General features: G+C 51.4%; 1 protein-coding gene across 1 annotated transcript in view; it reads left to right on the top strand.

The window, feature by feature from the left end:
- The window catches only part of LOC127042164 (zinc finger protein 679-like), a 316,167-nt gene that overhangs the window by 84,374 nt on the left and 206,127 nt on the right, over positions 1-25,666 (top strand). The gene's annotated exons all lie outside the window — the stretch shown is intronic.

Below are 25,666 nucleotides of genomic sequence, written 5' to 3' on the forward strand. Positions count from 1 at the left end.
TCCCCCCAAACCCTCTATGGGGCCATGGAGGAACATTGGGGGCGGGTGAGCTGTATCTTTGTGTCACCACTTGCCCCTCCCCCCACAATGCTCCTCCACCGGGTACACGCAGGGAGAAATGTGGGAGCCCCCCCAGGAAGCAGTGTCTGACACTACTCCCACAGCGTGCACCTTTGCACTGCCACATGCTGCCCGAGTGCCGTGGCTGATTTGGGACCCTTGGAAAAGTCTCCCCTATGTCAGCCCGAGGGCTGAAGGACCTCCCAGTCCACACTATGGCCCGGGGGCTGCAGCAGGGGCACAGAGCTTCTCTGGTCTCAGGGCTGCAGCGTGAGTGGGGGGGAGTAAATGAGTGAACAGGGTGGGGCGGAAAAGAGCTGACTAGTGGATGGGGTCATGGGTGAAAGGCGTGGAAAGGTTGAAATAGGGCAGGGCCGCAGGCAGAAGAGGGTATGGGGACATGGTTCTGGTGCTGGGGCCCCCACACTTGTTCTCCCTTTCCCTGGGCTTTGGCATCACTCGCCCCTGCTTAGTGACTAGGGTTCAGTGGTCCCCGAAATGTGGGGCGTGACTCTTAGGGGGACACAGAGGAACATTCATGGGGGCACCTCAGGGCCTGAACCAGCCCCCAAGGAGGGCAGGGAGGGAGCAACACTCAGCCCCACTCTGTCCCAGCTCTTCCCCAACCCCACCCTCAGCCTGAGACTCTGGCTCCCAGCCCGGCCTCGACCCCTTTACCCCTGTCCGCATCCCAGTCCTCAGCAAACAACAGCCCCACTCCCAGCTCCAGTTCTCGATCGTGGCTTCCAAAGGGCCACAGCCATGGCTAAGAGGGCACAATGTGAAATGTTTGGGGACCACTGGTTTAGGGTGACACCCTCAATTACTTCTCTGCAGTCCAATAAAAGCTATTCCTCACCCACCTATCCCTCCGTCAGGACAGACTAGGTATGTTCTGCTGCCCTTCACTCATACAGGAAGGAGAATAACATTTCATTCCACTCAATCCTAAAGTGATTTGTAACCCACCACCATCCCAAACTGGTCATTTTGGGGAAGCGGCCCCATCATGCTGCATAGCTAGGCAGAGTAGGTGTGTCTATGCAAACACCGTCTGTTCCTGAAGTCTTTCCTCCAGCTCCTCACTAGATGTGAGGGGGGAGCTCAGTCAGACCCTGCTTATGCTTAGTATTTAAAAACTCCTTAGTGTCCCTATCTCTGCCGGCCTTAGATTTCTCTTCCTGTCCATTTCTTGATAGCTCAGATGAGGTGACTGAGTGGTTAAGGTGATGGACTGCTAATCCATTGTGCCTTGCATACATGGGTTCAAATCCACTTCTTATCACGTGCATTTAGTCTTCACCCCTCCTTTACACACAATCATCTCCCCATTTGGTACAATGACACATCAAACAATGTTGCTTCTCGCAAACAAAACCTTCTCAGAATCTCAGCCCCTTCCCTTGTTTCAAATAAAAACTGTGAATCTCAGATTTCTGAAAAAATTCTCTAGTTCTGTATTTCTTAGTTTTTATCTCAAAAGGGAACATCCTCATAATCTCCCCCAAACACCGTGGGACCTTCCCAAATAATTAAAATACCCCCAACCTGAGCAAGACCACAACAGTGAACCAGAGCTAGTGTCTAGACCAGGCTGTGCTGAAAGAGGCAACTCAAACATTTCTTCTCCACTTCCCTTGGCAAAGTCTGACTGAGAAAAGAAAATTCCCCAAACTGAATTTTTTGCTGATAAACCAATACTAGTATGTTTGGAGACTTTGATTTGAATGTATTATTATTATTCTCTTTTGATTTATTTCAGATCAGTGTTTGTCCTCCAGGTGTGTTTCTGGGTATTGAGTTGTGGGGGAGTGAGGCCAAGTCATGATGGCTCTTCCCCTCTTTGATAGTTTCTTCCAACTTACTAAGAAGTACCTTTGCTAGGATGTGAGTCAAGCAGTGTCCATTGTCGCTGTGCTATCTCGGAGAAGTCTGCATTGTACACAGTTCCTGGGATAGTCCTTGGGAATGTGGATCCCTTTAATGGGCCAGCAGAGGGTCTGGCTCCTCCATTGTCACACCTGAAAGGTTGGTGGTGGGCATTTCCCAACCTCACACCATATCTCAGTAACACACACAGAGCAAACTTCATAACTTCCCAACCAATGCTATACACATAGTCCTACACAATATTAATGTTCAACAGATCAAGACTTTTGAAATGATACCTCACCAGGCAGACTTTGTACAAACCATGTCATCATTATATGAGAGTGGTGAATATGGGGCTTCCAGGTGCTGCTCTGAGCACAGCGTGCCACACCCGGGCTGACATTGCAATGGAGACGTACCCGTAGAGTCCATCTCTCCTGGGATAAAGATGGTAGCATGGCTGGCCTGGGTCATCTGACTTGGGCTCAAGGAGCTAAAGCTGAGGGGCTAAAAACTGTGGTGCAGATATTTGTGTTCACACTGAAGCCTGGGTTCAGAAACCCTCACCTGTCATGGGATCTCAGAAGTTGGGCTCAAGTCCATCTGTCTGCACTGTAATGTTATAGTCTTGCAGCACAAGCCCCATAAACCTGAGTCACCTTTGAGACAGGTGCCCTGGGTGTGTTAATCGCAGTGTAGACATAACACTATGCTACGTCTCCAGTGCAATGCAACACCCATGGCTGGCTCAGGTCACATTAATCAGGGTCATGCGGCTTGGGCTGTAAAGTTGCAGTGTCCCTGTCTCGGCTCAGGCTCAGTCCCCTGCTCTAGGAGCCCAGAAGGTCGGGAGGGAGTTTAGCAAGTGGAAATGGTAAAATTGCATTGAGGGGACTGGACCACTGACCTACCAGCTCTTAACACCCAAACTTTCAGTAACTCTGTTAGCAGTGCCTGTGAGTGTAATTTAAACCATAACAAAAACCACACTGGGCTACACCAAAGGTCCCGTCTAGCTCTGAATCTTGTTTTCTGACAGTTGCCAACACCAGGTGCCCCAAAAGGCACTCAACCAAACACCACTAGGAGTTGAACCCACGATCTTCTGTTTACAGAACAGGTGTTGTAACCAGCTAAGCCATGGTGTCTGCTGCTCCATAAAGCATCGTGTCTGCCCACACCTGACTCTGCCAATCCCCACTGAGCCCTGACAAGCTTTTCTTGTGTTTGGATTCTGTAAAGCAGAGGAGCAGGGGAAAGTTTACTCCCAAGGTGTGTGAGTGATTACTTGGACAGGTCTGCGCTACAAAATTAGGTCGGTGTTACTTAGATGTATAAAAAATGTACACTCCCCCAAGCAATGCAGTTATACCAAACCAATGCTGGTGTAGACAGCAGCTCAGCTGTCAGAACGTTCTGGAGCTATGAAAGGGGAGGGGCCCAGCCTCTGTAGCAGGAATGCAGGGCAGGCGAGTTCACAGTGGGCATTGTTGGATACTGCAGGAGGCCAGTTATGTGATATAATGAACAGCAGCATTTATACTGACAATTTTTCGCTTTAAGTTTGCTGCAAAAAGCTCTAGGCTCTCGTCAAGGTTGGGATTGAGGGGCATTGGGAATAGGAGGGGCTGTGGGTTGGGACAGAGGAGAAGGGTGCCGACCGAGGGAGCGTTGTGTGTTTTTCACACACCTGAGCAATATAATGATGTTAAAATAACTTTGTAGTGCAGACCTGGCCAAAGATTTACACAAACACTCCTTGCAAGGAAAATGTCACCTGCTCCTCTGCTTTGCAGAATCCAAACATATGCAAAGCTTGTCAGGCCCTGGTGGGGATCGCAGGGAGTCAGGTGTGAGCAGACAGTATCCCTTAGCCACATGCAGGCACCATGGCTTAGATGGCTAAAGCACCTGCCTTATAAACAGGAGATCCTCGGTTCAACTCCCAGTGGTGCCTTGTTGAGTAGCTTTTGGGGCACCTGGAATTGTCTACAGCCAGAGGACAAAACACAGAGCTAGATGCAGCTTTAGTCCAGTGTGACTGTTCTTATGGTTTAAATTATGCTCACAGGCACTGATAATAGAGTAACTGAAAGTTTGGGAGTTAAGAGCTGATAGGTCAGTGTTCCAGCCTGTCACAGATGACACCCTCCCTCTGGGACAGGAGCAGGTCTGGGCTCTCACACCAAAAGGCTCATTGTGGCTGCCAGAATCTGTGGGCAGCTCATTTAGTTTGCACCCAGGGTTGAGTCCTGCTTTGCGCACCACGGGTGAGAATGAAAATCCTAAACCACCCTTTGAAATAACGAATGCAGCAGGAAGTGTTATTGTCCCTGCCCCAAAGCAGACAGACCAATGGAGAAATGCCATGAGTCCAGGGTAATACTTCACTGTGGTTTTACCATTTCCACTCGCTAAACTCCCTCCCAACCTTCTGGGCTCTGAGAGCAAGGTACTGAGACATGGACACTGCAACTTTACAGCCCAAGCTGCATGACCCTGATTAATGTGACAGGAACCAGCTGTGGGTGCTTCATTGCACTGTAGATGTAGCCTAATGTTATGTCTACACTGTGATTAACACACCCAGGGCACCTGTCTCAAAGCCCGGCCAGCTGACTCAGGCTTATGGGGCTTGGGCTGCAAGACTAAAATTACAGTGCAGAGATATAGGCACTAGATTTGCCTTTTTCCAAACATCTAAGACCTCCCCGAATCACCACGAGTTTTCAAAGATAATGACCAATGGCTCTGCAGTCACATGTGCCAACTCCCTCCGGACCCTCAGATGCATTAGATACGGAACCAAGGACTTGGTCATGTCCAGCTTTTCTAAATAGTCCTTAATCTGTTCTTTCACCATCGAGGGCTGCTCACCTCCTCCCCACACTGTGCTGCTCATGTCTGTGAAGACCGAGGCAAAAAAAAACCTTGAGCACTTCAGCTTTTTCCACATCATCTGTCACTAGGTTGCCTGCCCCATTCAATAAGGGGCCCACACTTTCTCTGACCTTCTTCTTTTTCCTAACACACCTGTGTTGAAACTGACTTTGTTGAAACTGACTTTGAAGCTAATCAAAATAAGTTACTTTTGAAAAACAAATCATTCAAATCAACACTGGGTCAGTTTTCTCCTCTACTCTATTTCTCACACACTTTCCCCCACCCCAGCCTTTGGAGTCAGGTTTTACATCCGGACCTTTTAGGCCAAGAGGGGTAAGTTACATAAAAGAAGCTTTTCAGGATTAGCCCCCATTTCCTACATTACTAACAAAAAGTAAAACAAGACAAGTTTGATTCTTCCAGCAGAATTCAGTTGATCACACAATTAAGCCTCTTCTTCATTACAGAGTAACTTCATGTTTAATTTCATTTTCATTGGTAATAATAAATCCTCAACAATTAAAGAATTTTCTCATAAATGGTAGTTTTCCTTTAATCCTCCTTTCCACCGATGAACCCTTGAGTATAGTTGTGGTTAGGGATTAGATTAGGAGTGGGCAAATTTTTTGGCCCGAGGGCCACATCTGGGTATGGAAATTGTATGGGGCCATGAATGCTCACAAAATTGGAGGTTGAAGTGTGTGAGGGGACGAGCGCTCTGGCTGGGGTAGTGGGCTCTGCAGTGGAGCAAGAAATGAGTTCAGGGTGTGGGAGAGGGCTCCAGGGCTTGGACAGGGGATTGGGGTGGGTCTAGGGGTGAGGGGTTGCTCCAGGTTGGGACTGAGGGGTTAGGAGAGTGGTAGGGCTGGGGCAGGGTGTTGGGGCAAGGGAAGGGGTCAGTCTCCAATTGTCACTTACCGCAAACATCTCCTTGAAGCAGCAGCATGTCCCCGCTCTGGCTCCTACACGGAGGCACAGCCAGGCAGCTCCCATTGGATGCAGTTCCTGGACAATGGGAACTGTGGAGGTGGTGTTTGGGATGGGGGCAGAGTGTGGAGCCCCCTGGCTGCCCCTATGTGTAGGAGCTGGAGTGGGGACATGCCATGACCCAGGGCCTTGAGGAACCAATAGTCCCGTGTCCAGGGTTGATCTCTCACTGCAACAGTCCCATTCCCTGAGTCATTTCCCACCCATACATCCAGCGTCGGTAATGTCCTGGCATCCAGTGTCACATCCTTGGCGGTCAACTGGGTGTCTGCAGGGGCCTCAGCATGGCTGGACACTGCAGCCTGGTGGTCCAGCAGCTTCCTGGCAGGAGCTAACAACATAGGTTTGTTCTCCTCTTCAGTCCACCCTGGCTGAGCTGAGCTGCTCCCTTTTATACTCCCGTCTCCAGTCGGAGCATGCCCAGAGAGGGTGAGGCCTTTTCAGCCCACACGGTGCAGTTAACCCTAGCAGTGCCAGTGCAGGGTTGATGCACCTCATCACACACAGCATTTCCCAAATTTTGGGATTAGCTAGAAGATCTCTTCAGGAGTAACCTCCTGTAGGGACTGGGTCACAAATGCTTTGGGAACCAAATACCTGGGCATTTTGCCTAGTTCCAAGTCACTTGCTGTGGAATTCTATCCCTGTAGCATCTGAAACAATATTGACTTAAACAATTGAACTACCCTGTGATCATGTGCACTTACTTCCGTCGGTTACATGGTTTGGGATCTGCTGCTGTTCACCTTTTCAGAGTGGAGGTTTAAACACACTGCAGTTTCTTTGATAATATGTCCAGCAGCTTGGAGTATTCTCTCCTGTTGACTGAACTGCATTTGAATTTTCTCCATGTCACCTACAGGGATGGGGGGAAAACAAACCTGAAGTAAAGAATGATGGTCATTTGTCTGAAATTTCCCAATAAATCTGAGCTACATTCTGTCAAACAAAACTAACATGCGGTTATATGACTAAGGAGCCTTCATGAAAGATAGAAAACCCATATCATAGAGAGGTAGAAGACACTTTTCTTTTCATTTAAAGTGAAATTCCAGACTAGGTTACATCTGATAACTCAGAATCAGGATGAGAGATTCTCCCATAAAACCTGCTTCACTCAGTGCTGTCTCATTAGTGTTGTTTACAAAAAAGTTTTAGCTTCTTCATAAAGGGGGGGAAAAAACAGCCAACCTTCCCAGAAGTGGCTTTGCCAATTGAGGGAAAATGGGATTTGAACAGTGCTTGGGATCCATTTGAAATCCCCTTCCAGGTTTGTGACCCTTTCCCCTCATGCCTGAGTGACTAGATGTCCAAGCACCATTCCCAAGTATGGACAGCCAAGAATACTACCTCACCAGACACTTTAGGAAGTGAAGGAATATGAAGGGATGAACTGTACATGGCTCAGACACAAGGTAACAGTTCTAGGGTGATGGGAAGACTTAGACATTCCGTCCTTCCCCACCTCCTTCCAGTGTCACAGAGCCTGAAATGACCCTTATTTCCCTGACACTGCTCCAGCTCTTCATCATATTTAAATATATTTTAAAATGAGAAAAAAAGTCAACAAAGTAACTGCTGTTCTGCACAATCCAGGGTAATGTGAGAACAACTGGGAATGAGACAATCTGTCCTCAAAGAGGAACATAACGTCTCTAACAATAACTTTGCACTGGGAGGAGGAGTATAAATGTGAATCTCCAGGTTTGTTCAGGCAAGGAAATGTGACGGTGGTTAGGTCAGATCAGGAGGAAATGTGCTAGATAACCCCGCCCACTATCCATGGCCCATGTCTTTAGTGCAAGAATAGTTGTCTTTTTACATCAGGAAAGTGAACTCAAGCTAGCTAACTCCATGGCAACCACAGTGATGAGACCCAGGTAGATTTTATCTCAATATAGCTGGTTGAAGACACCCCCCATCTCCCCCACCTGGGGTGATGACATTCCTGGTAGAAAGGACACCCACTCCCATGACTCGTAGGACAATGGAGTTGATAGAAAGGACCACAGGATCCACCCCAAAGACGGGCGAGCTTCAAAAGTGGGCAACTCATATGTGGGAGCTGAGGGACCTCAATGTGCAAAAGTTGCAAACAGCCTTAACACTCACTACCTGGGAACTGTTAAAAGAATTAAAGAAAAAAAGATCTTCTGACAGCTCTAGAGAAGGTTTTTATGAAGTTTATCTCCTTTACGGATTCTCCGATGTTTAGAAAGGCCTGAGCTATGAGTGAAGCTTTTCCCACACTCGCAGCACTCATAGGGTCTCTGCCCGGTGTGGATTCTGTAATGTGTAATAAGGTTTGAGCTCCAGAAGAAGCTTATCCCGCACTTGCAGCATTTGTAGGGTCGCTCTCCCGTGTGCATTGTCTGATGAGAGATAAGGGCTGATCTCTGAGTGAAGCTTATCCCGCACTCACAGCATTTGTAGGGTCGCTCTCCTGTATGGATTCTCTGATGCCTACTAAGGGCTGAGGGAAGATTGAAGCTTTTCCCACACGCACAGCATTCGTAGGGTCTCTCTTTCGTGTGGATTATCTCATTTGAATAAGGGCAGAATGGCAATTGAAGTTTTCCCCACACTCACTACACGTATTCTCTCGCTTTTCCCTGAGGATTTTCTCCTGGGACGTATTTTCCTTGAGGTCCCTGTGAGTTCCCTGACAATTAATGGGTTCATCCACTCTCTCCTCTGAGTGGTTTCCCTGCTCTCTCTCTGGTCTGTGGTAACTTTCACCAGCTTTTCCCTGCTCACGGGGGCTGGACATGCTCCCTTTGGATCTTCGCAGTAATTTCCCATGCACTTCGGCGAGCTCAGCATCTTCCTGGTGAGGATTCTTCTCCTCGCTCTCCCTCACCACCCCATCACCTGCTAGAAGAGAGGAGAAATCTCAGAATTGGGGATGGAAAGGCAGAGAGCAAACCCAAGTAAGTGCCAGAGAGACAGACAGTAAAAATTGGGGACTGAATTCCCCCAAACTATTCCCCATAGGGGAGAGTGGAGGGGATCAATTCTGCTCCATACCCAGGACCAGCCTTTAAGGTGGGCCGTACGGGTGCCCCACCCAAGGGAATGCCGGGTGCAGGGTTTGGATTCCCATCTGACCTGCTGCTGAGAGGCTCGCTGGGCTGATGAAAGTGGCACGGGAAGCATATAAGCAGCTGCGTGGGGGAGTGGGAGAGACCTGAGCTGCAGGGAGCAGTTGGACGACCAGCGTCAGAGCCAGGTGACTGCTCCAGAGCAGAGGGGCCCCTCCTCCGCCCTGCTCCATGTGTGCAGCTGCTGCTGTTCCTGTCCCTCCATCTCCCCACTCTCTGTTCACTCCTGGAGTCACTCCTGTCCACTCCTGACTGGGAGCATCCTCCTGACTGCTCTGCGGGGGGAGGGGCTGATTGACGGTGGGATGTCCCCCTCCCTTCCTCCCGGGTAGACAATTTCCACTGAGTTGGTGTGACGGGACAGGGGGAATCTGCGTGTGCTGCTGCCTCTCTGGGGCCGGAGCTGCTGGCAGCTGCATATGTCTGAACAAGCCTAGTTCAGGATCCTGACCCTGAGAACTTTCTTAAAGAGACAGTGCGCTCACTCACTTACTCAGGAGCACACCTGCACAGTCCTTCACACACTCTCTTCAACACACACACACACATACACAGTCCCTCACACACTCCCTTCAACATACACACACTCGTTCATATCCTCCCCCCAACACACACACCAGGGCTCCCTGCATCCAGGTCACTTCCCCACCTGGGCTATGCTGAGGCATCAGGAGCAGCTGTTCTCCTGCCCTCCCCTCATAGACTCATAGACTCTAGGACTGGAAGGGACCTCGAGAGGTCATCGAGTCCAGTCCCCTGCCCTCATGGCAGGACCAAATACTATCTAGACCATCCCTGATAGACATTTATCTAACCTACTCTTAAATATCTCCAGAGATGGAGATTCCACAACTTCCCTAGGCAATCTATTCCAGTGTTTAACTACCCTGACAGTTAGGAACTTTTTCCTAATGTCCAACCTAAATCTCCCTTGCTGCAGTTTAAGCCCATTGCTTCTTGTTCTATCATTGGAGGCTAAGGTGAACAAGTTTTCTCCCTCCTCCTGATGACACCCTTTTAGATACCTGAAAACTGCTATCATGTCCCCTCTCAGTCTTCTCTTTTCCAAACTAAACAAACCCAATTCCTTCAGCCTTCCTTCATAGGTCATGTTCTCAAGACCTTTAATCATTCTTGTTGCTCTTCTCTGGACCCTCTCCAATTTCTCCACATCTTTCTTGAAATGCGGTGCCCAGAACTGGACACAATACTCCAGTTGGGGCCTAACCAGCGCAAAGTAAAGCGGAAGAATGACTTCTCGTGTCTTGTTTACAACACACCTGTTAATGCATCCCAGAATCACGTTTGCTTTTTTTGCAACAGTATCACACTGTTGACTCATATTAAGCTTGTGGTCCACTATGACCCCTAGATCTCTTTCTGCCATACTCCTTCCTAGACAGTCTCCTCCCATTCTGTATGTGTGAAACTGATTGTTCCTTCCTAAGTGGAGCACTTTGCATTTATCTTTATTGAACTTCATCCTGTTTACCTCAGACCATTTCTCCAACTTGTCCAGATCATTTTGAATTTTGACCCTGTCCTCCAAAGCAGTTGCAATCCCTCCCAGTTTGGTATCATCTGCAAACTTAATAAGCGTACTTTCTATGCCAACATCTAAATCGTTGATGAAGATATTGAACAGAACCGGTCCCAAAACAGAACCCTGCGGAACCCCACTTGTTATACCTTTCCAGCAGGATTGGGAGCCATTAACAACTACTCTCTGAGTACGGTTATCCAGCCAGTTATGCACCCACCTTATAGTAGTCCCATCTAAATTGTACTTTCCTAGCTTATCTATAAGAATATCATGCGAGACTGTATCAAATGCCTTACTGAAGTCTAGATATATCACATCCACCGCTTCTCCCTTATCCACAAGGCTCGTTATCCTATCAAAGAATGTTATCAGATTAGTTTGACATGATTTGTTCTTTACAAATCCATGCTGGCTATTCCCTATCACCTTACCACCTTCCAAGTGTTTGCAGATGATTTCTTTGATTACCTGCTCCATTATCTTCCCTGGCACAGAAGTTAAACTAACTGGTCTGTAGTTTCCTGGGTTGTTTTTATTTCCCTTTTTATAGATGGGCACTATATTTGCCCCCTTCCAGTCTTCTGGAATCTCCCCCGTCTCCCATGATTTCCCAAAGATAATAGCTAGAGGCTCAGATACCTCTTCTATTAACTCCTTCAGTATTCTAGGATGCATTTCATCAGGCCCTGGTGACTTGCAGGCATCTAACTTTTCTAAGTGATTTTTTACTTGCTCTTTGCTTATTTTCTCTTCTAAATCTACCCTCTTCCCGTAAGCATTCACTATACTAGACATTCCTTCAGACTTCTCAGTGAAGACCGAAACAAAGAAGTCATTAAGCATCTCTGCCATTTCCAAGTCTCCCGTTACTGTTACCCCCTCCTCATTGAGCAGTGGGCCTACCCTGTCCTTAGTCTTCCTCTTGCTTCGAATGTATTGATAAAAAGTCTTCTTGTTTCCCTTTATTCCCATAGCTAGTTTGAGTTCATTTTGTGCCTTTGCTTTTCTAATCTTGCCTCTGCATTCCTGTGTTATTTGCCTATATTCATCCTTCGTGATCTGCCCTAGTTTCCATTTTTTATATGACGCCTTTTTATTTTGTAGGTCACGCAAGATCTCAAGGGTAAGCCAAGGTGGTCTTTTGCCACATTTTCTATCTTTCCTAACCATTGGAATAACTTGCTTTTGGGCCCTTAATAGCGTCCCTTTGAAAAACTGCCAACTTTCCTCAGTTGTTTTTCCCCTCAGTCTTAATTCCCATGGGACCTTGCCTATCAGCTCTCTGAGCTTACCAAAATCCGCCTTCCTGAAATCCATTGTCTCTATTCTGCTGTACTCCCTTCTACCCTTACTTAGAATTGCAAATTCTATGATTTCATGATCACTTTCACCCAAGCTTCCTTCTACTTTCAAATTCTCAACAAGTTCCTCCCTATTTGTTAAAATCAAGTCTAGAACAGCTTCCCCCCTAGTAGCTTTTTCAACTTTCTGAAATAAAAAGTTGTCTGCAATGCAGTCCAGGAACTTATTGGATAGTCTGTGCCCCGCGGTGTTATTGTCCCAACATATATCTGGATAGTTGAAGTCCCCCATCACCACCAAATCTTGGGCTTTGGATGATTTTGTTAGTTGTTTGAAAAAAAGCCTCATCCACCTCTTCCGCCTGATTAGGTGGCCTGTAGTAGACTCCCAGCACGACATCACCTGTGTTTTTTACTCCTTTTAGCCTAACCCAGAGACTCTCCACCCTTCCGTCTCCTATGTCCATCTCCACCTCAGTCCAAGTGTGTACATTTTTAATATATAAGGCAACACCTCCTCCCTTTTTCCCCTGTCTATCCTTCCTGAGCAAACTATACCCATCCACACCAACATTCCAGTCGTGTGTATTATCCCACCAAGTTTCAGTAATGCCAATAATGTCATAGTTGTATTTGTTTATTAGCACTTCCAGTTCTTCCTGCTTATTACCCATACTTCTTGCATTTGTATAAAGGCATCTAAGATACTGGTTTGATTTTGCCTCCCAGCTTTGCCCTGACCCTCCTTCCTCTCTGCCATTATAGCCCGTGCTCCCTCCTGCTTCCAACCCATCTCCCAGGTCTTGTTCCCCACTTTCCTGTGGGCTTTGCTCACCTGTCCCCGTCGAACCTAGTTTAAAGCCCTCCTTACCAGGTTAGCCAGTCTGTGCGCGAATAAGGCCTTTCCTCTCTTCGAAAGGTGAACGCCATCTGTTCCTAGCAGTCCTTCCTCAAGTAGCATCCCGTGGTCGAGGAAGCCAAAGCCCTCCTGGCGACACCATCTTCGCAGCCAGGCATTCACCTCCACAATGCATCTGTCTCTGCCCGGACCCCTACCTTCAACAGGAAGAATCGAAGAGAATACCACCTGCGCTCCAAACTCCTTAACCCGTACTCCCAGAGCCCTGTAGTCACTCTTGATCTGCTCAGCATCACACCTCGCAGTATCATTTGTGCCCACATGGATGAGTAGCATGGGATAGTAGTCAGAAGGCCGGATAATCCTCGACAAAGCCTCTGTAACGTCTCGGATACGGGCCCCTGGCAGGCAGCATACCTCCCGGGATGAACGGTCAGGGCGACAGATGGGTGTCTCCGTCCCCCTCAGCAGAGAGTCTCCAACCACCACTACCCTACGTTTCTTATCAGTGGTGGCAGCAGACCTCCCAGCCTTAGGGGTACGAGGCTTCACCCCCTTCACTGTTGGGGGTGATTTCTTCTCTCCTGTATCTTTTACCACAACAGGAGGGTTCGCAGCAGTGGTGGAGCACTGCCCGCTGCTAGAAGTAACCAGCTGGCTGTGTCCACCCTGAGCCTCCTCCTCCACTGGTGTGTCAGGTACACCCTGAGGCATCTCCTCTTCCACTGCAGTGTCAGTAGTCCCATCAACTGGGACAGCACCATCAGCTGTCTCCACATGGATACTGTCCAGGAATTGCTCATGGACATAGATGTTCCTCAGCCAGGCCACCTCCTCCTGTAGCTCTCCCACCTGCTGCCTGAGAGATTCCACCAGTAGGCACCTTTCACATTGGATGCCACCCCCAGCCTGGATATCAGTAAGTGGAAATTGCAAATTACAGTCTTTGCAAGCCCACACCAGAATCTGGGTAAAAGCATCCATGCTTTGGTGTTCTGTCTGGCTACAGGCGCAGGTGGAGGAGACAGAAGCCGTGCTGGCACAGGTGTTACGGGTCCTCCTCACCATTTTAAGCCTCCCTCTGTCAAAGTCTCAAATTCCTGTCTACAGCTCTCTGTCCGCTCCTCTTTGCTGTGAGCAGAAAGGTTTTCGATGTGGCTCAGGTTATGGGTTCAAGGGACCAATGGGTCACAGATGAGACCGACAAGGGACCCCCTCCCTTCCTACTCCCCTTCCAAACTCCCTTGCAAAACTCCCTGTTAGCAGCTCCTGTTCGCTTACACAGCCTGCAGGGAAAGTGACCTGAGTGCAGGCAGCCCTGACGTAGCTCCTTGCTCCCCTCTCCCAGCCCCCCAGGGCTGCGTGGGGCGGGAGACCAGCAGTCCAGTGGGGAAGCGAGCAGCAATGCCAACTGGTTTATGCATCTAGGTCAGGTTCCCCACTTGGGTGCAGGAGGGTGTAAGGTTTGGGGCAAGGGGGCAGAGTGCAGGGGTTGGGGTCTCAGGAGGGGGCAGGGATTTGGGTGCTGGGGGGCAGAAGTTAAGATTGAAGGGGTGTAGGGATATGGGGTGCAGGAGGGGGAGAAGGCATTTGGGGCAAGGGGGCACAGTGCAGGGGTTGGGGGCTCAGGAAGGGTCAGGTGTTGAGGTGCAGGGGGCAGGGTTTGAGGTGAAGCAGGTATGCACCATGCAGGGGTTCAGGATGCAGGAGGGAGGTGCAGGGGGTACGAGTGAAGGGGGCACTGTCCTGGGATTAGGGGCACATGAGTGAGGGGAAGGGGTTGAGGTGAAGGGGGCACAGTGCAGGGCTTGGGGGCACATGAGAGAGGGGCAGGGGTTGGGGTGAAGGGGGCACAATGCAGGGCTTAGGGGCACAGGAGGGGGCAGGTGTTGGGAGGGGCAGGAGGGGGCAGAAGTTAGGAGTGAAGGGGACACAGTGCAGGGGCTGGGGGGAAGGGAGGGTGGGGAACCTGGCGAGCCCATGGGGGACAGAAGGAATGGGGGGGTGCCATGCCCAGGGGAGCCAGGGGCACCAAAATGCAAGTTTGCCCCGGGTGCCATTTCCCCAAGGCCGGCCCTACCCACATCCCATCCAAACACTCGGTAGGAAGGGAGGCAGCTCCAGCCAAGGTGTCAAGCACCATCTGTAGGAAGCCAGGAGTGAGATCTGCTGGGGACTGTCCTGAGCTCACAGAGTCTTTGTGGGGAATCCCAGCTGGTTCTCTCAGGCACTTACAGTTTCTGGGTTGGTTTAATGTTTCCTCACCTGTCCAGGGACTTCTCAGGATCTCGTTTTCCTCTGAACCCTGGAGATCCAGGACCCACGGCTCTGCCCCTCCTTCCAGCTGGAAGATCACAGAGGGTTTGGAAAGTGGAAACCCTGCTCAAGGGAAAGAAAACAAAGGAGGCAGAAGGGTACTTTGCCCACCTCTGGTATAGATGGTAACTAAACAAACCTCTGAAAACCAGGAAATGAGAAGTTAATGTAAACACCTCCCTCCAATGCAACCTTAACTTTGCCCCCAACCCTTAACCCTGCAGCTGGCAAGAACCACTGAGGATGGTTCTGTGTGGGCCGTGCAAAGGTTAACAAACTGCCACAGGGACTCAGGTATTCAGCTCAATGCAGCAGTAATGGGATGAATTCTATGGTCTGTGGTATAAAGGACGTCAGAGCAGATGACCTAATAGTCACATCTGGCCTTCAAAGCTGCGAACCTATAATGGATCCGAGGAAACACTAAGAGAACGTGTCACTATCTGTGCTGTGTTCACAGATGGGAATCCCAGCATCTACCCACATGCCTCCAGCTGCGTGCACTGGGCCAGCTGTAGCTGTGACTGGCTGATGGAGGGATGGGTTGGAGCAGCTGGGCAGAGCTGTGCCTATGCTACGCAGAGAGGCTCATGTGAAACTTGGGGGGTCAATTCTGCCTCATTTCTGTGCTGAGTGTTGTAGGCTGTGTCAGCAAAGGTGCCCAGGCGTGTGTTCTTGCCATGGGGATTGTCAGCACCCTGGTGGCGTACGTTGGAGTGATCTGTGGGGCTTAGTGAGGGGTAAGTGAAGGCAGTGACTCACAAGGAAAACTCAGGTTGAAGGCAAAGGGGTGTCCTGCAACCCCCGCCCCCCCAGCTGCTCCAGCCCCTTCCTGTGTCCTGCCCCCCCCGCCCCCCCCAGCTGCTCCAGCCCCTTCCTGTGCCCTGCAACCCCGCGCTCCCCCGGGCTGCAGCGGTTGCCAGGGCTGGCAGCAGCGGCTGGGATCCAGCTGACACCCTCCGCAGGTGCTGGGAGGACGCGAGCTGTTACACCAGCCCCTGCCCCTCTCCTGCCCCTGCCCCTTTGTGCTGGCAGCGGGGCCATGGCCGGGCCGGGAGCGCAGCGCGGGGGCTGCTCCAGCCCTGCAGCCCGTGGGGCAGCGCGGTGGGGGCGGGGGCAGCGCAGTGGGGCCCGGGCAGTGCGGGGGGCCCCGGGGGGGGGCCGGGGCCGGGCGGTGATTCTGCCTCAGTGTCCGGGGGGGAGACCCGGCAGTGCTGGGATCTGCTCCCGGGGGGGGCAGCGCCCGCGGGGGGCTCGGAGCTGCTGTCCCTGCAGGAGCCCAGCGCACCCCGGGCCTGGCCAGGCTCTGCCCTGGGGCCCCACGGGGGGTGGCGGGTGGAGGGGCCAGGCCCCACTGGGGTCCCTGCGTGGGGCCGGGCGGGGGCTGGGGGGTGAGACCCGGCTGGGGGGATGGGAAAGGGGCGGGTGGGAAATGTCTGTGCAGCCCGGACATGGCCGGGGGGGGGGAAGAGCAGGTGACCCCCGAGGAGCGGGGAGAGAAAGGGTGGGGGCTGAGATCCCCTCGGATTTACCGCTGCCCCCCCGTGGGTACCCCCCTCCTCTCCCGTCCTGCCCCCTTTCTCCCTAGACAGCAACGAGCAACACCCAGGGTGACCCCCCCTTCCCCCAAACCCCTGAGAAGTTCCCTGTTCCCCTCCCCCCATTGTGCCCCATTTTCTCTCCCCTTCGCCAATGGCCAGTTCAGATCTCAGGTTTGGGATGTTTCTCCCATTTTCAGCTGCAGTGATTTGTCCTTGTGTGGGTGGGAAATGGTTTCCCCGAGTGATTTCTGAACTGAGCAGAGGGTTAATGGGCAGAGGCTGGGGGGGCCCTGAGACAGGGACACCTCTGGGCTGGGCTGGGCTGGGGGGGGCACTCTGCTGGCAACAGGGAGTGGGAAGGGCCAGGAAGGGGAGGGAGGAGCAAGTGTCCCCCATGGAGACGGCCCAGCCCCAGGTTTCCCAGTCCAGCTACTTTCCCCTCCCCCACCTGCCCAACCCAACAGCCTCCCCCACCTGCTAGTCAAATTCCCAGACCCCACTGCCAGCCCCTCCCCACAGCCAATGACCTTCTGACTCCAGCCCCACTCCTTTCCCCTGTGAAAGCCGCACCACCCGGGGCTCTGCTGGCCATGTGAATGTTTGACAAGAAAAGTCCGTCCTATTCTGTTCTTGATTAAATAACCCTGTATAAACGTCTCCAATTTCCCCTCTTTTCTCTTGAACTGTTGAATGGTGACATGAAATCTCCACACATGTTGGTGTTTTTCTCTTATATTGGCAAATATTTAGTTTGTGCCCCATTTTCTCCTCAGTTCTGAAATACTGATCTCAAATTCTTGAAAATCTTCCCACTTTTCTCTCCAGGTGTGTGACTGAGATCAGGGCTCTTATCATACAGAGCGTGGCTCAGCCCTGGCCTGAGATCAGGTCCCTCAGTGCCGTGCCCTGCACAATTTTGACCAAGTTTGGGGCCCTGGTGGTGCCAGGAACTGCACAGACCCCTACAGAGAGCAGGGACCTTGTTGTGCCAGGTGCTACAGTGACCCTGACTGAGCTCCGGGCCCCTGTTGTGCCAGGCCCTGCATCAACACCATGTGAAATCAGGCTCCCATTGTGCCAGGTGCTGCAGAGACAGCAAACAAAATCAGGGACCTTGTTCCTGGAGCTGCAGAGACCCCAAGTGAGATCTGGGCCTTGTTCTGCCAGGTGCTGCAGAGACCCCAACAGAGGTCAGACCCCACTGTTGTGACAGGTGCTGTGGAGACCCCAAGTGAGATCTGTGCCTCTGTTGTGCTGGGCACTGCAGAGACCCCATCTGACATCAGGCCCCCCATTGTGCCAGGTAAAACTGAGACCTGGACTGAGATCACTGCCCCCCCTTGTGCTGGGCAGCGCACAACTGGCCCAGATTTCTGCCTCCATTGTGCTGGGCACTTCAGAGACCTCGACTGAGATCTATGTCCCAGTTGGGCCTGGCACTGCACTGACCCTGACCCAGATCATGCCCCACCACTGTACTGGGCACTGCACAGACCCTAACACATCCTGCCTCCACATTTTGCCAGATGCTGCAGGGACCCTAAACAAAATCAGGGATCCTGTGATGCTGGGAGTTGCAGAGTCCCCAACTGAGGTCAGGCCCCCTGTTGTGCAGGGCACCTACACAGACACCAAGATCAGGGTTTCCATTGTGACTGGTGCTGAAAAGACAGCAAGGGTATCTCTACCCTACTGTTAAAAACCCCCAGCTGGCCCATGCCAGGTGACTCAGGCTCACGGGGCTCAGGCAAAGGGGCTGTTTAATTGCAGTGTAGATGTCTGGGCTCAGGCTGGAGCCAGGCTGTAGGACCCTGCGAGGTGGGAGGGTGCCAGACCTTGGGCTGCAGCCCCAGCCGGAACATCAATACCACAATTAAACAGCCCCCCAGCCTGAGCCGTGTGAGCCCAAGTCAGCGGGCACAGGCCAGCCGCTGGTGTCTAACAAGTTTGCATGGAGAATTTGGGGCAGAACTGGGAACTGAATCCAAATTGTTTCAATTCTTACCACTCCCCTTAACCAAAAGTCCAGCATGTGTGTGTACAGCATTGTTTTGGTCTGTGTTTGCCTTGCATTGGCTTACAAGGGAGGCTGTGGAATTTCCTTCATTGGAGGTTTTTAAGACCAGGTTAGAGATACATCAGTCTGGGAATGTCTAGGGATACTTGGTTCTGCCTCAGCACAGGAGACTGGAGTAGACGCCCTTTCAAGATCCCTTCCAGGCCTGCATTGAAATAATTCTCTTTTGTGCTGTGTCCTGTTCTACGCTGAGCTGTTTTACATGGTGCCATTTGGAACTGTGATCGCACCATGTTGTGTAGCAGTTTTATGGTGCATTGTTTTGCCTCAGCTTTTTTGGTGCCTGTGCTTTGTTGGTTTGAGTTGAGCTATTTTCCATTGTGTTCTTTTGTCCTAGGATGTCGTCGTTTGCATCATGTTGCTTTCTTTTCCTTTGTATTGTCATTTTATGCTGTGGAGTGTAGGCTGTCCCCCCCCCACGAATTGCCTGACGTTATGTTGTGGTGGGTTTTATTCTGTATGTTGTTTTATATGTATTTATTGCATAGCATCCTAGAAATGTAGTGCTGGACAGGACCTCAAGATGTCATTAAGTCCAGCTCTCTCTGTTGAGGCAGGACCAAGTATATGTAGATTATCTCTGACAGAAGTTTGTCCTACTTCTTAAGAACTTCCAGGGAAAGAGACTCCACAGCCCCCGTTGTAAGACTATTCCAGAGCTGAACTACCTTAGCTCTGGTGACACCCACACAGATTTTAGTGGTGAGCAGCTCTGGAGAGAGAGGAGACCCCAGTGAATGGGCAGCTGGGTAAAGAGACTAAAGTTGGGAGGAGAAACATTGACATGTCCAAGGTCACCCAGGCTGTCTGTGATTGAGCAAGAAATAGGTTCTAGTGCCACCGTACTGCTGTTTCTGAAGGTCTCTGCTACACTGATGTTTTAGGCACTTCTGCAAACCCTTAGTACAGACAGAATTTACACTAGTGCACTGTGATTGGTACTGGTGCACCATGTCCCAGTTTGAAGGTTTGAGGTGGTGGGAGTGGGGGAGGGGCAGTGACCTCACAGAGGCCGGGGTCTGGGTGACCAGTGCAGCTGGTAAGGGAGGGGCAGCAGTGAGTGCTGGAGGTATGAGCCAGGAGCAAAGCCGCACAGGGCTGGACACTGACTTCTCCTGACCCAGGGGACACCCCACCAGCGAGGTGGTTTGTCCATGGATGCACAGGCTGTCTTGGCAGGGCAGCTCTGCTGCAGTCCCTGCACACCTCTTCCTGCAGCCTAATACAGTGTGCTCTGGGGACCTTTCCAAGCTGCGGGTGACAGGGCTCTGGAGTTAACAGGGTCTGTTCCTGGCTCTGTCACTGTCCTGTTTAGTGACCATGGGGAAGTCACAGCACCTCTCTTTGTAACGCTATCTCTAGTGACTTGAGAGCATGAGCACCAGCCTCAGGCAGACTGGTAAGAAGCAGGGCACAAACCTCAAATTGGGTGTGAGGTCTGTATGAAGATTTCACCAACCAAGTATCCAGTGTAAACGCTTCAGGCTCTGTAACAGCATTAACATGGAATCACAGACAGTCCCCTTGGGTGATCCCATATATCTCGCCACGCAGGTGAGCTCAGCTTCATGACAGATTCCCTTACTCCAGGGGTTCTCAACCTTTTTCTTTCTTAATCCCCAATGAGGGAGATTCCACAACCTCCCTAGGCAATTTATTCCAGCGCTTAATTTCCCAGTGATCATCTTTCCCTTCTCCTTTGAAATCATTTCTTCCTCCCCCCCCTTATCTCTGTTAAAATGTTTGATGATGAAAGAGACCAACCACATATTTAATACCCATCAAAGCCAGAGGCCTCCCTAAGTTTGGGGATCAGTGGTTCCCAGCTGGTAAAGGGAGAGTTGGCTGGACCCTTTTCTCCAGCTGGCCTGGGATGAGGAGGTCACTCTGAGTGCAGCGTGAGTCCAGAACTATCCCAAACCCCAAGACAAAAGGTCTCTGAGGGGTTGATTCCCACAATGCTAAGATGTAGCCACCTCTGGGGTGGATCCACGGTGGCCATTATTTACTAGTGACAGGGCATGGACATTTCTTACCCTCCAGGTCTTCCAGTCTCCTGTTCAAGAGGCATCCCCCAGGGCTGCCTCTGCCTGTGTGACTGGCCAGCAGGGGGCGATGATAACTTTCTATCCACTTATCACACTCTGTGAAATAACAGTGTTGCTGGGTGGGGGGTGCAGGTGGGGCTGTGTGGGGAGATTGCAGCTGAAGGGACATTGTGGTAGGGGGAGGTGTTTGGATGGCTGGACAGGGGGTACCCTAGTCAGGTTGGTGGGTTCTCGGGGCTTGGGGGGTGGTTGTGATGTGCCCAGCCCTCAGGCTATGGGTCCTGGAGGTGGGTATCGCTGGGGACCTGGTGGCTGCAGACCAGGGGGAGGGGTGTCTCTTGGGGAAGTGGGACAGGGGGTTAGAATGAGCCTGGTGCTGTGCCAGGGGCTGTGACTGGGCTTCCCTGGCTGGCTGTTAGGATCGTTGCCATGCCCAGTGCACAGAGCTGGGGGAGAGGATCCCTGGCACTCGGTCAGGGGATGCCAGGGAAGCAGAGTGAGGTGTCCCACTGAAAAGCATCAGGGGGTCCTGTTAGATGGAGAAGGGGGTCCCAGACAAATGGCAGGGCAGATCCTGCTGGGGGGGAGTCCTAGGCAGGCAGTGAGGGACTGAGTTCCCAGTGGGGGGTTCCCTTGAGGAGGTCCCTGGCTGCTGGGGGCTTTTGGTGGGGAGAACCCTTTGGGATTCCCAACCTGACAGTCATGGTCTGGTGGGGATTCCCTGGCTGGTGGGGCTTTGAGGGGTATCTGGGGTCCCTGGCGAGGGACTCTGGGGTTTGGGTCCCAGGGAATATCTGGTGGGCCCCTGGCTGTGGGAACTTCTACTAACCATGATCCTTCTCTCTGATCAACTTGTGCCAGAGTCCTGGCTCCAAGCACTGCCCGGCATTCCCCAGTCACGTGCCCTGTCACTGTGATAACTTTCTGTTCACTTATCAAACACTGTGAGTGTGAAATCACAGATTTTGCTTTTCTCCTCTTTTGAAAACTACAGGAACTTTTGGTTCCGTTTGGAAAATTTGTGACCCTAGTCTTGTTCTCTATCTAGGCGATGAGGAAGGTGGGAAGGGGTCAGCACTGCCCCATGATAGTCTCTTCCACAGCATTCTGGACTCATTTCTGAAATCTGGTTTCATTGAGACCAATGCTAATCCAGAGTCGCTGTATGGAAAGACAAGGAGTGATTCCAGATGGACAGTGGGTCAAATGAGATCAGCCATTCTCCCTGTGAGGAGGGGCTCTCATTAGCTGCTCTCCCCGGAGTGCTAAAGGAGGGAAGCTGCTCAAACGCTCTGTCCCTCTCTGCTCAGGATATTGGGGTTCAGCTTCCTGGGTCAGATGCTGCAGCCTCCATTATGATCTGGGAGACCAGGCTTAGCAGCTGCTGCTAACCCAGTGGGGCTCTGTGCTGGGAAGTGACCTTAATTAAAGCTTCTTCTCTGCCCAGCCCTGGGGATGACTTTCTCCACCTGGTCCTAGCCCCCAAGGGCAGCCCTGGGCCCTGTTAATACTAAATTCTGAGCCAGACATTTCATGTAACTGACAGCAACAAAGGGAAAATGCTGGGGTCTGGCCTTAAAATGACTCCACACAAACAGACCCCCCTCATTTCTTGTCCCATTAGCAATTGCAGGAGAAAATCCAGCCATGGGGGAGCAAACTACCCAGGAATGAGACTTTCCTACCAGACGAACAGGGAGAGGGGATGGGAAAAGAAGAAAGAGAGATTGAAAGGGGCAATGGGAGAAAAGAGTTGGAGAGAGATTTCCAGATCTCTAATCTGCCCTGAAAGATGTATTGCTGCACCCTGGATAGAGTCACTTTTCTGTGGAAAAGATGAGAATCAGACAGAGGAAAATTCCAGTCCCTAACTCCATATTCCCCCTGCTGGGGTGTGGCTGTCGTGGGGTCCATGTCTGAGGAAATTCCCCACAGTGACTCCTTTGGTTCTGCTTTTTTCTAGCCTTGTGTTCAGAGACTGTTATTGGATGAGGGGGTGGGAGAAGGGAGGTTAAACATGTCTCTGTCGGTTTAGCCTGGCAGGAGGGGCCAGGACTACACTGTACAAAGAGATCAAGCCTTTCTCAGCATGGCAGACTCTAGGGTGTCTGTCTGCAGGGAAATGGCCTGGGGGAATCATGCTGTGAAATGAATTAAAGCCTGTTCTGAAAGCTTCACAACTGCCCTTCTCACCCTGCCAGGTTGTGGAATAATGTCCATGTTTCGCTCCAGTTCATCCTGACCTCTCGTTGGACAGGGGAGAGAAATGGCTACAGAGGAGCCAGTTCAGGTAGGTATTATCAGGGAGTTGCTGGTGGGTTCCTCCAGGAGGGATCGGGACAGCAAATACACCGGAGATTGGAAGGTTTGCACAGTCTGGTTTGCAGGAAATGCACAGGGTGGAGAAAGGGAGGAGGACAGGGGTGTGCTAAACCTGCTGGGAGCTGCTTAATAAGTGGTGTAGATTCTAGGAACAGACCCATGAGGTTCGGCGGTGGAAATGCTCTAGTTTCTGGAGCAGAAAATAACCCAGATCCATGGGGCTGGGAAAACTGACCAAACTCGTAGTGCTGGAGCCTGACCTGCCTAAGCGGCTGCTGTGAGATATGAAGGGGGCACCCACCGGTGAGGCTTAGGGGAGATTCCCCTCCCTTCACATCCAGCTCTTCAGAATGGGGATGGTGTTGGGCTTCCTACCAGCGAGCTCTCCCTGGACCCTGCTAGGGGCTCCATCTTCTGAATCAGTCAGTGGCTAGTAGGTGTGTGATGGCTCTGCTGGGAGAGAGGAGGGGCTCTCTCTTCGTCCCCTCCCCCTGGTGTTTCCTGGATGCTCTGAGCAGGGTGGGGATGGGACTCTGACTGCAATCCACCAAGAGTTTCTGTTTGGCTCCTGTCCCCCATGTATAGGGGGGCTGTGAGTGGGGCAGCAGGTACTGAGTGTTGGACTCTCGCTCTTTCAGGGGCCGGTGACCTTTGAGGAGGTGGCTGTGTATTTCACCAGGGAAGAGGGGACTCTGCTGGACCCCACTCAGAGAGTCCTGTACAGAGATGTCATGCAGGAGAACTATGAGAATGTGACCTCGCTGGGTAAGGGTTCCTGTCCCCTCTGTTCTTGGAAGGGGAAAAGAAGAGAGATGGTTCACGCCAGCCCCCAATGCCACCTCTACTCTGCCCTGTTTCAGCATCACCCCAATATGCCAGTGACACACACGCTGTCAGAGACCATCCCCTGCTGCAGAACACTTTGGGAACAGAGCACAGGAGCCGTATCGCACAGTGTCAAATATCTCCTGTTTGCTCAAGTAAAACTGAGGTTAGGTGCAGCATAATCAGCAGAAGCTTCCTACTCCTGACTTCTCAAATCCTGAGCCTTCTCCACCCAGACCACAATAATGCTTGGGGTGTAACGAGCAGGCTGCTGGAGTCAGAGCTGCTGATCCAGGTTACTTATCACACAGACACTCTATGTGTCCTTGAATGCTGGCTGGGGGTATCCAGAGAAGGAAGCTCAGTGGCGGATTTAGCTTTAGTGGGGCCTTGTGCTCAGCTCGATTTTTGGGGTCCCTCCTTGGGACCAAGGCAAGAAAAATAACATACTCTCATTTCCCTCCCACCCCCATTTTTCATTCTTCTTTCCTTCCTCCTCCTCCTATAAGAAATAGGAAGTAAATGAGGCTAAAGTGAGGTAACTTGATTGTTTTTGTTGTCTGAGTTTTCCACAGACCACTTGAAAATCGCTGAGCGTCTCAGTGCATCACCTAATGATCTTTCCAAATACTGTTTGTACCGTTAGCTAATTATTGTAAAACTCTTTGGATAAGTAAAAGCAGCAAAGAATCCTATGGCACCTTATAGACTAACAGACGTTTTGGCTCATGAGCTTTCATGGGTGACATGCATCTGAAGAAGTGGGTATTCACCCACGAAAGCTCATGCTCCAAAACGTCTGTTAGTCTATAAGGTGCCACAGGATTCTTTGCTGCTTTTACAGATCCAGACTAACACGGCTACCCCTCTGATCTTTGGATAAGAGCCCTTTATCAAAAAAAATATTAAAAAAGTTGGAGTGCAGGGTCTGGCCAGGAGTTAAGGTGTGGGAGGGGGCTCAGGGCTGGGGCAGGTGGTTGAGGTGTGGAGCGCTTACCTGGGACAGCTCCTGTTTCATGCGAGCAATGCACGTGGGGATGTGGGGAGGCAGGAGTCAGGGTGGGCAGGAGGCTGTGTGGAAGGGGTGCAGGAGTCAGGGCTGGGGGTGTGTCTGGGGGCAGGGGGTATGGGTGGTTGCAGTAATCAGAGAAGGCAGGGAACTGGGGTGTGTTTGTGAGAGGTGAAGGAGTAAGGGCTGGGGGTGTGAGTAGGGGTGCAGGAGTCAGTGAGGGCAGGGTGTTCAGGGTGCAGGAGTCAGGGCTGGGGGTGCAGGGTCTGGGAGGGAGTTAGGCTGCAGGAGCAGGCTGGAGATTGGGGTGCAGGTTCTGGGATGCAGGAGGGGGCTCAGGGTTCAGGTAGGAGGTTGGGGTGTGGAGTGCTTACCTGAGGTAGCTCCCATTTGGTGCGAGGGATGCAGATGGCAATGTGGAGGCGTATGTGCAGGAGCTCCCATATTTGGTGCTCAGGGTGGGGGTGAGGATGTGGCGGGGGTGCAACAGTCAGAGCATGGGATGTGAGGGCTGCATATGTGGGAGGAGGTGCAGGAGTCAGGGCTGGGGGCTGGGTTGGTGGGCTGGGTCATGGGGGTACTCTCAGCCCCGTACCTTGAGTGGCTCTCAGTGGGGGCTGTGGATGTGGGGGTATGTGATAGGTAAGTGCTTTGTTAAATAGTGAGCAAGTGACCAGGGAGCTTTTGAAACAGGGCTGCTAACAGATAGTTTCGTGAGGGAGTTTGGAAGGGGAGTGGGAAGGGGGCGAGGTTCTCTTGCCATCCTTTAAAACATTTAAGCTATAATACAAACTTCTTGGTTGAAACAAAATCCCTGTTGTTAAGCTAGGTAGCTGTAGGAGAGAATGCAGGCAGAAGCCCAGCACCAGAGTGGGGACTATCCTGTTTATTGCACTCAATGTAGCATGTATGATTACCTGCC

Source organism: Gopherus flavomarginatus, unplaced genomic scaffold (assembly GCF_025201925.1).
Source record: "Gopherus flavomarginatus isolate rGopFla2 unplaced genomic scaffold, rGopFla2.mat.asm mat_scaffold_34_arrow_ctg1, whole genome shotgun sequence".
Lineage (NCBI taxonomy): Eukaryota > Metazoa > Chordata > Testudines > Testudinidae > Gopherus > Gopherus flavomarginatus.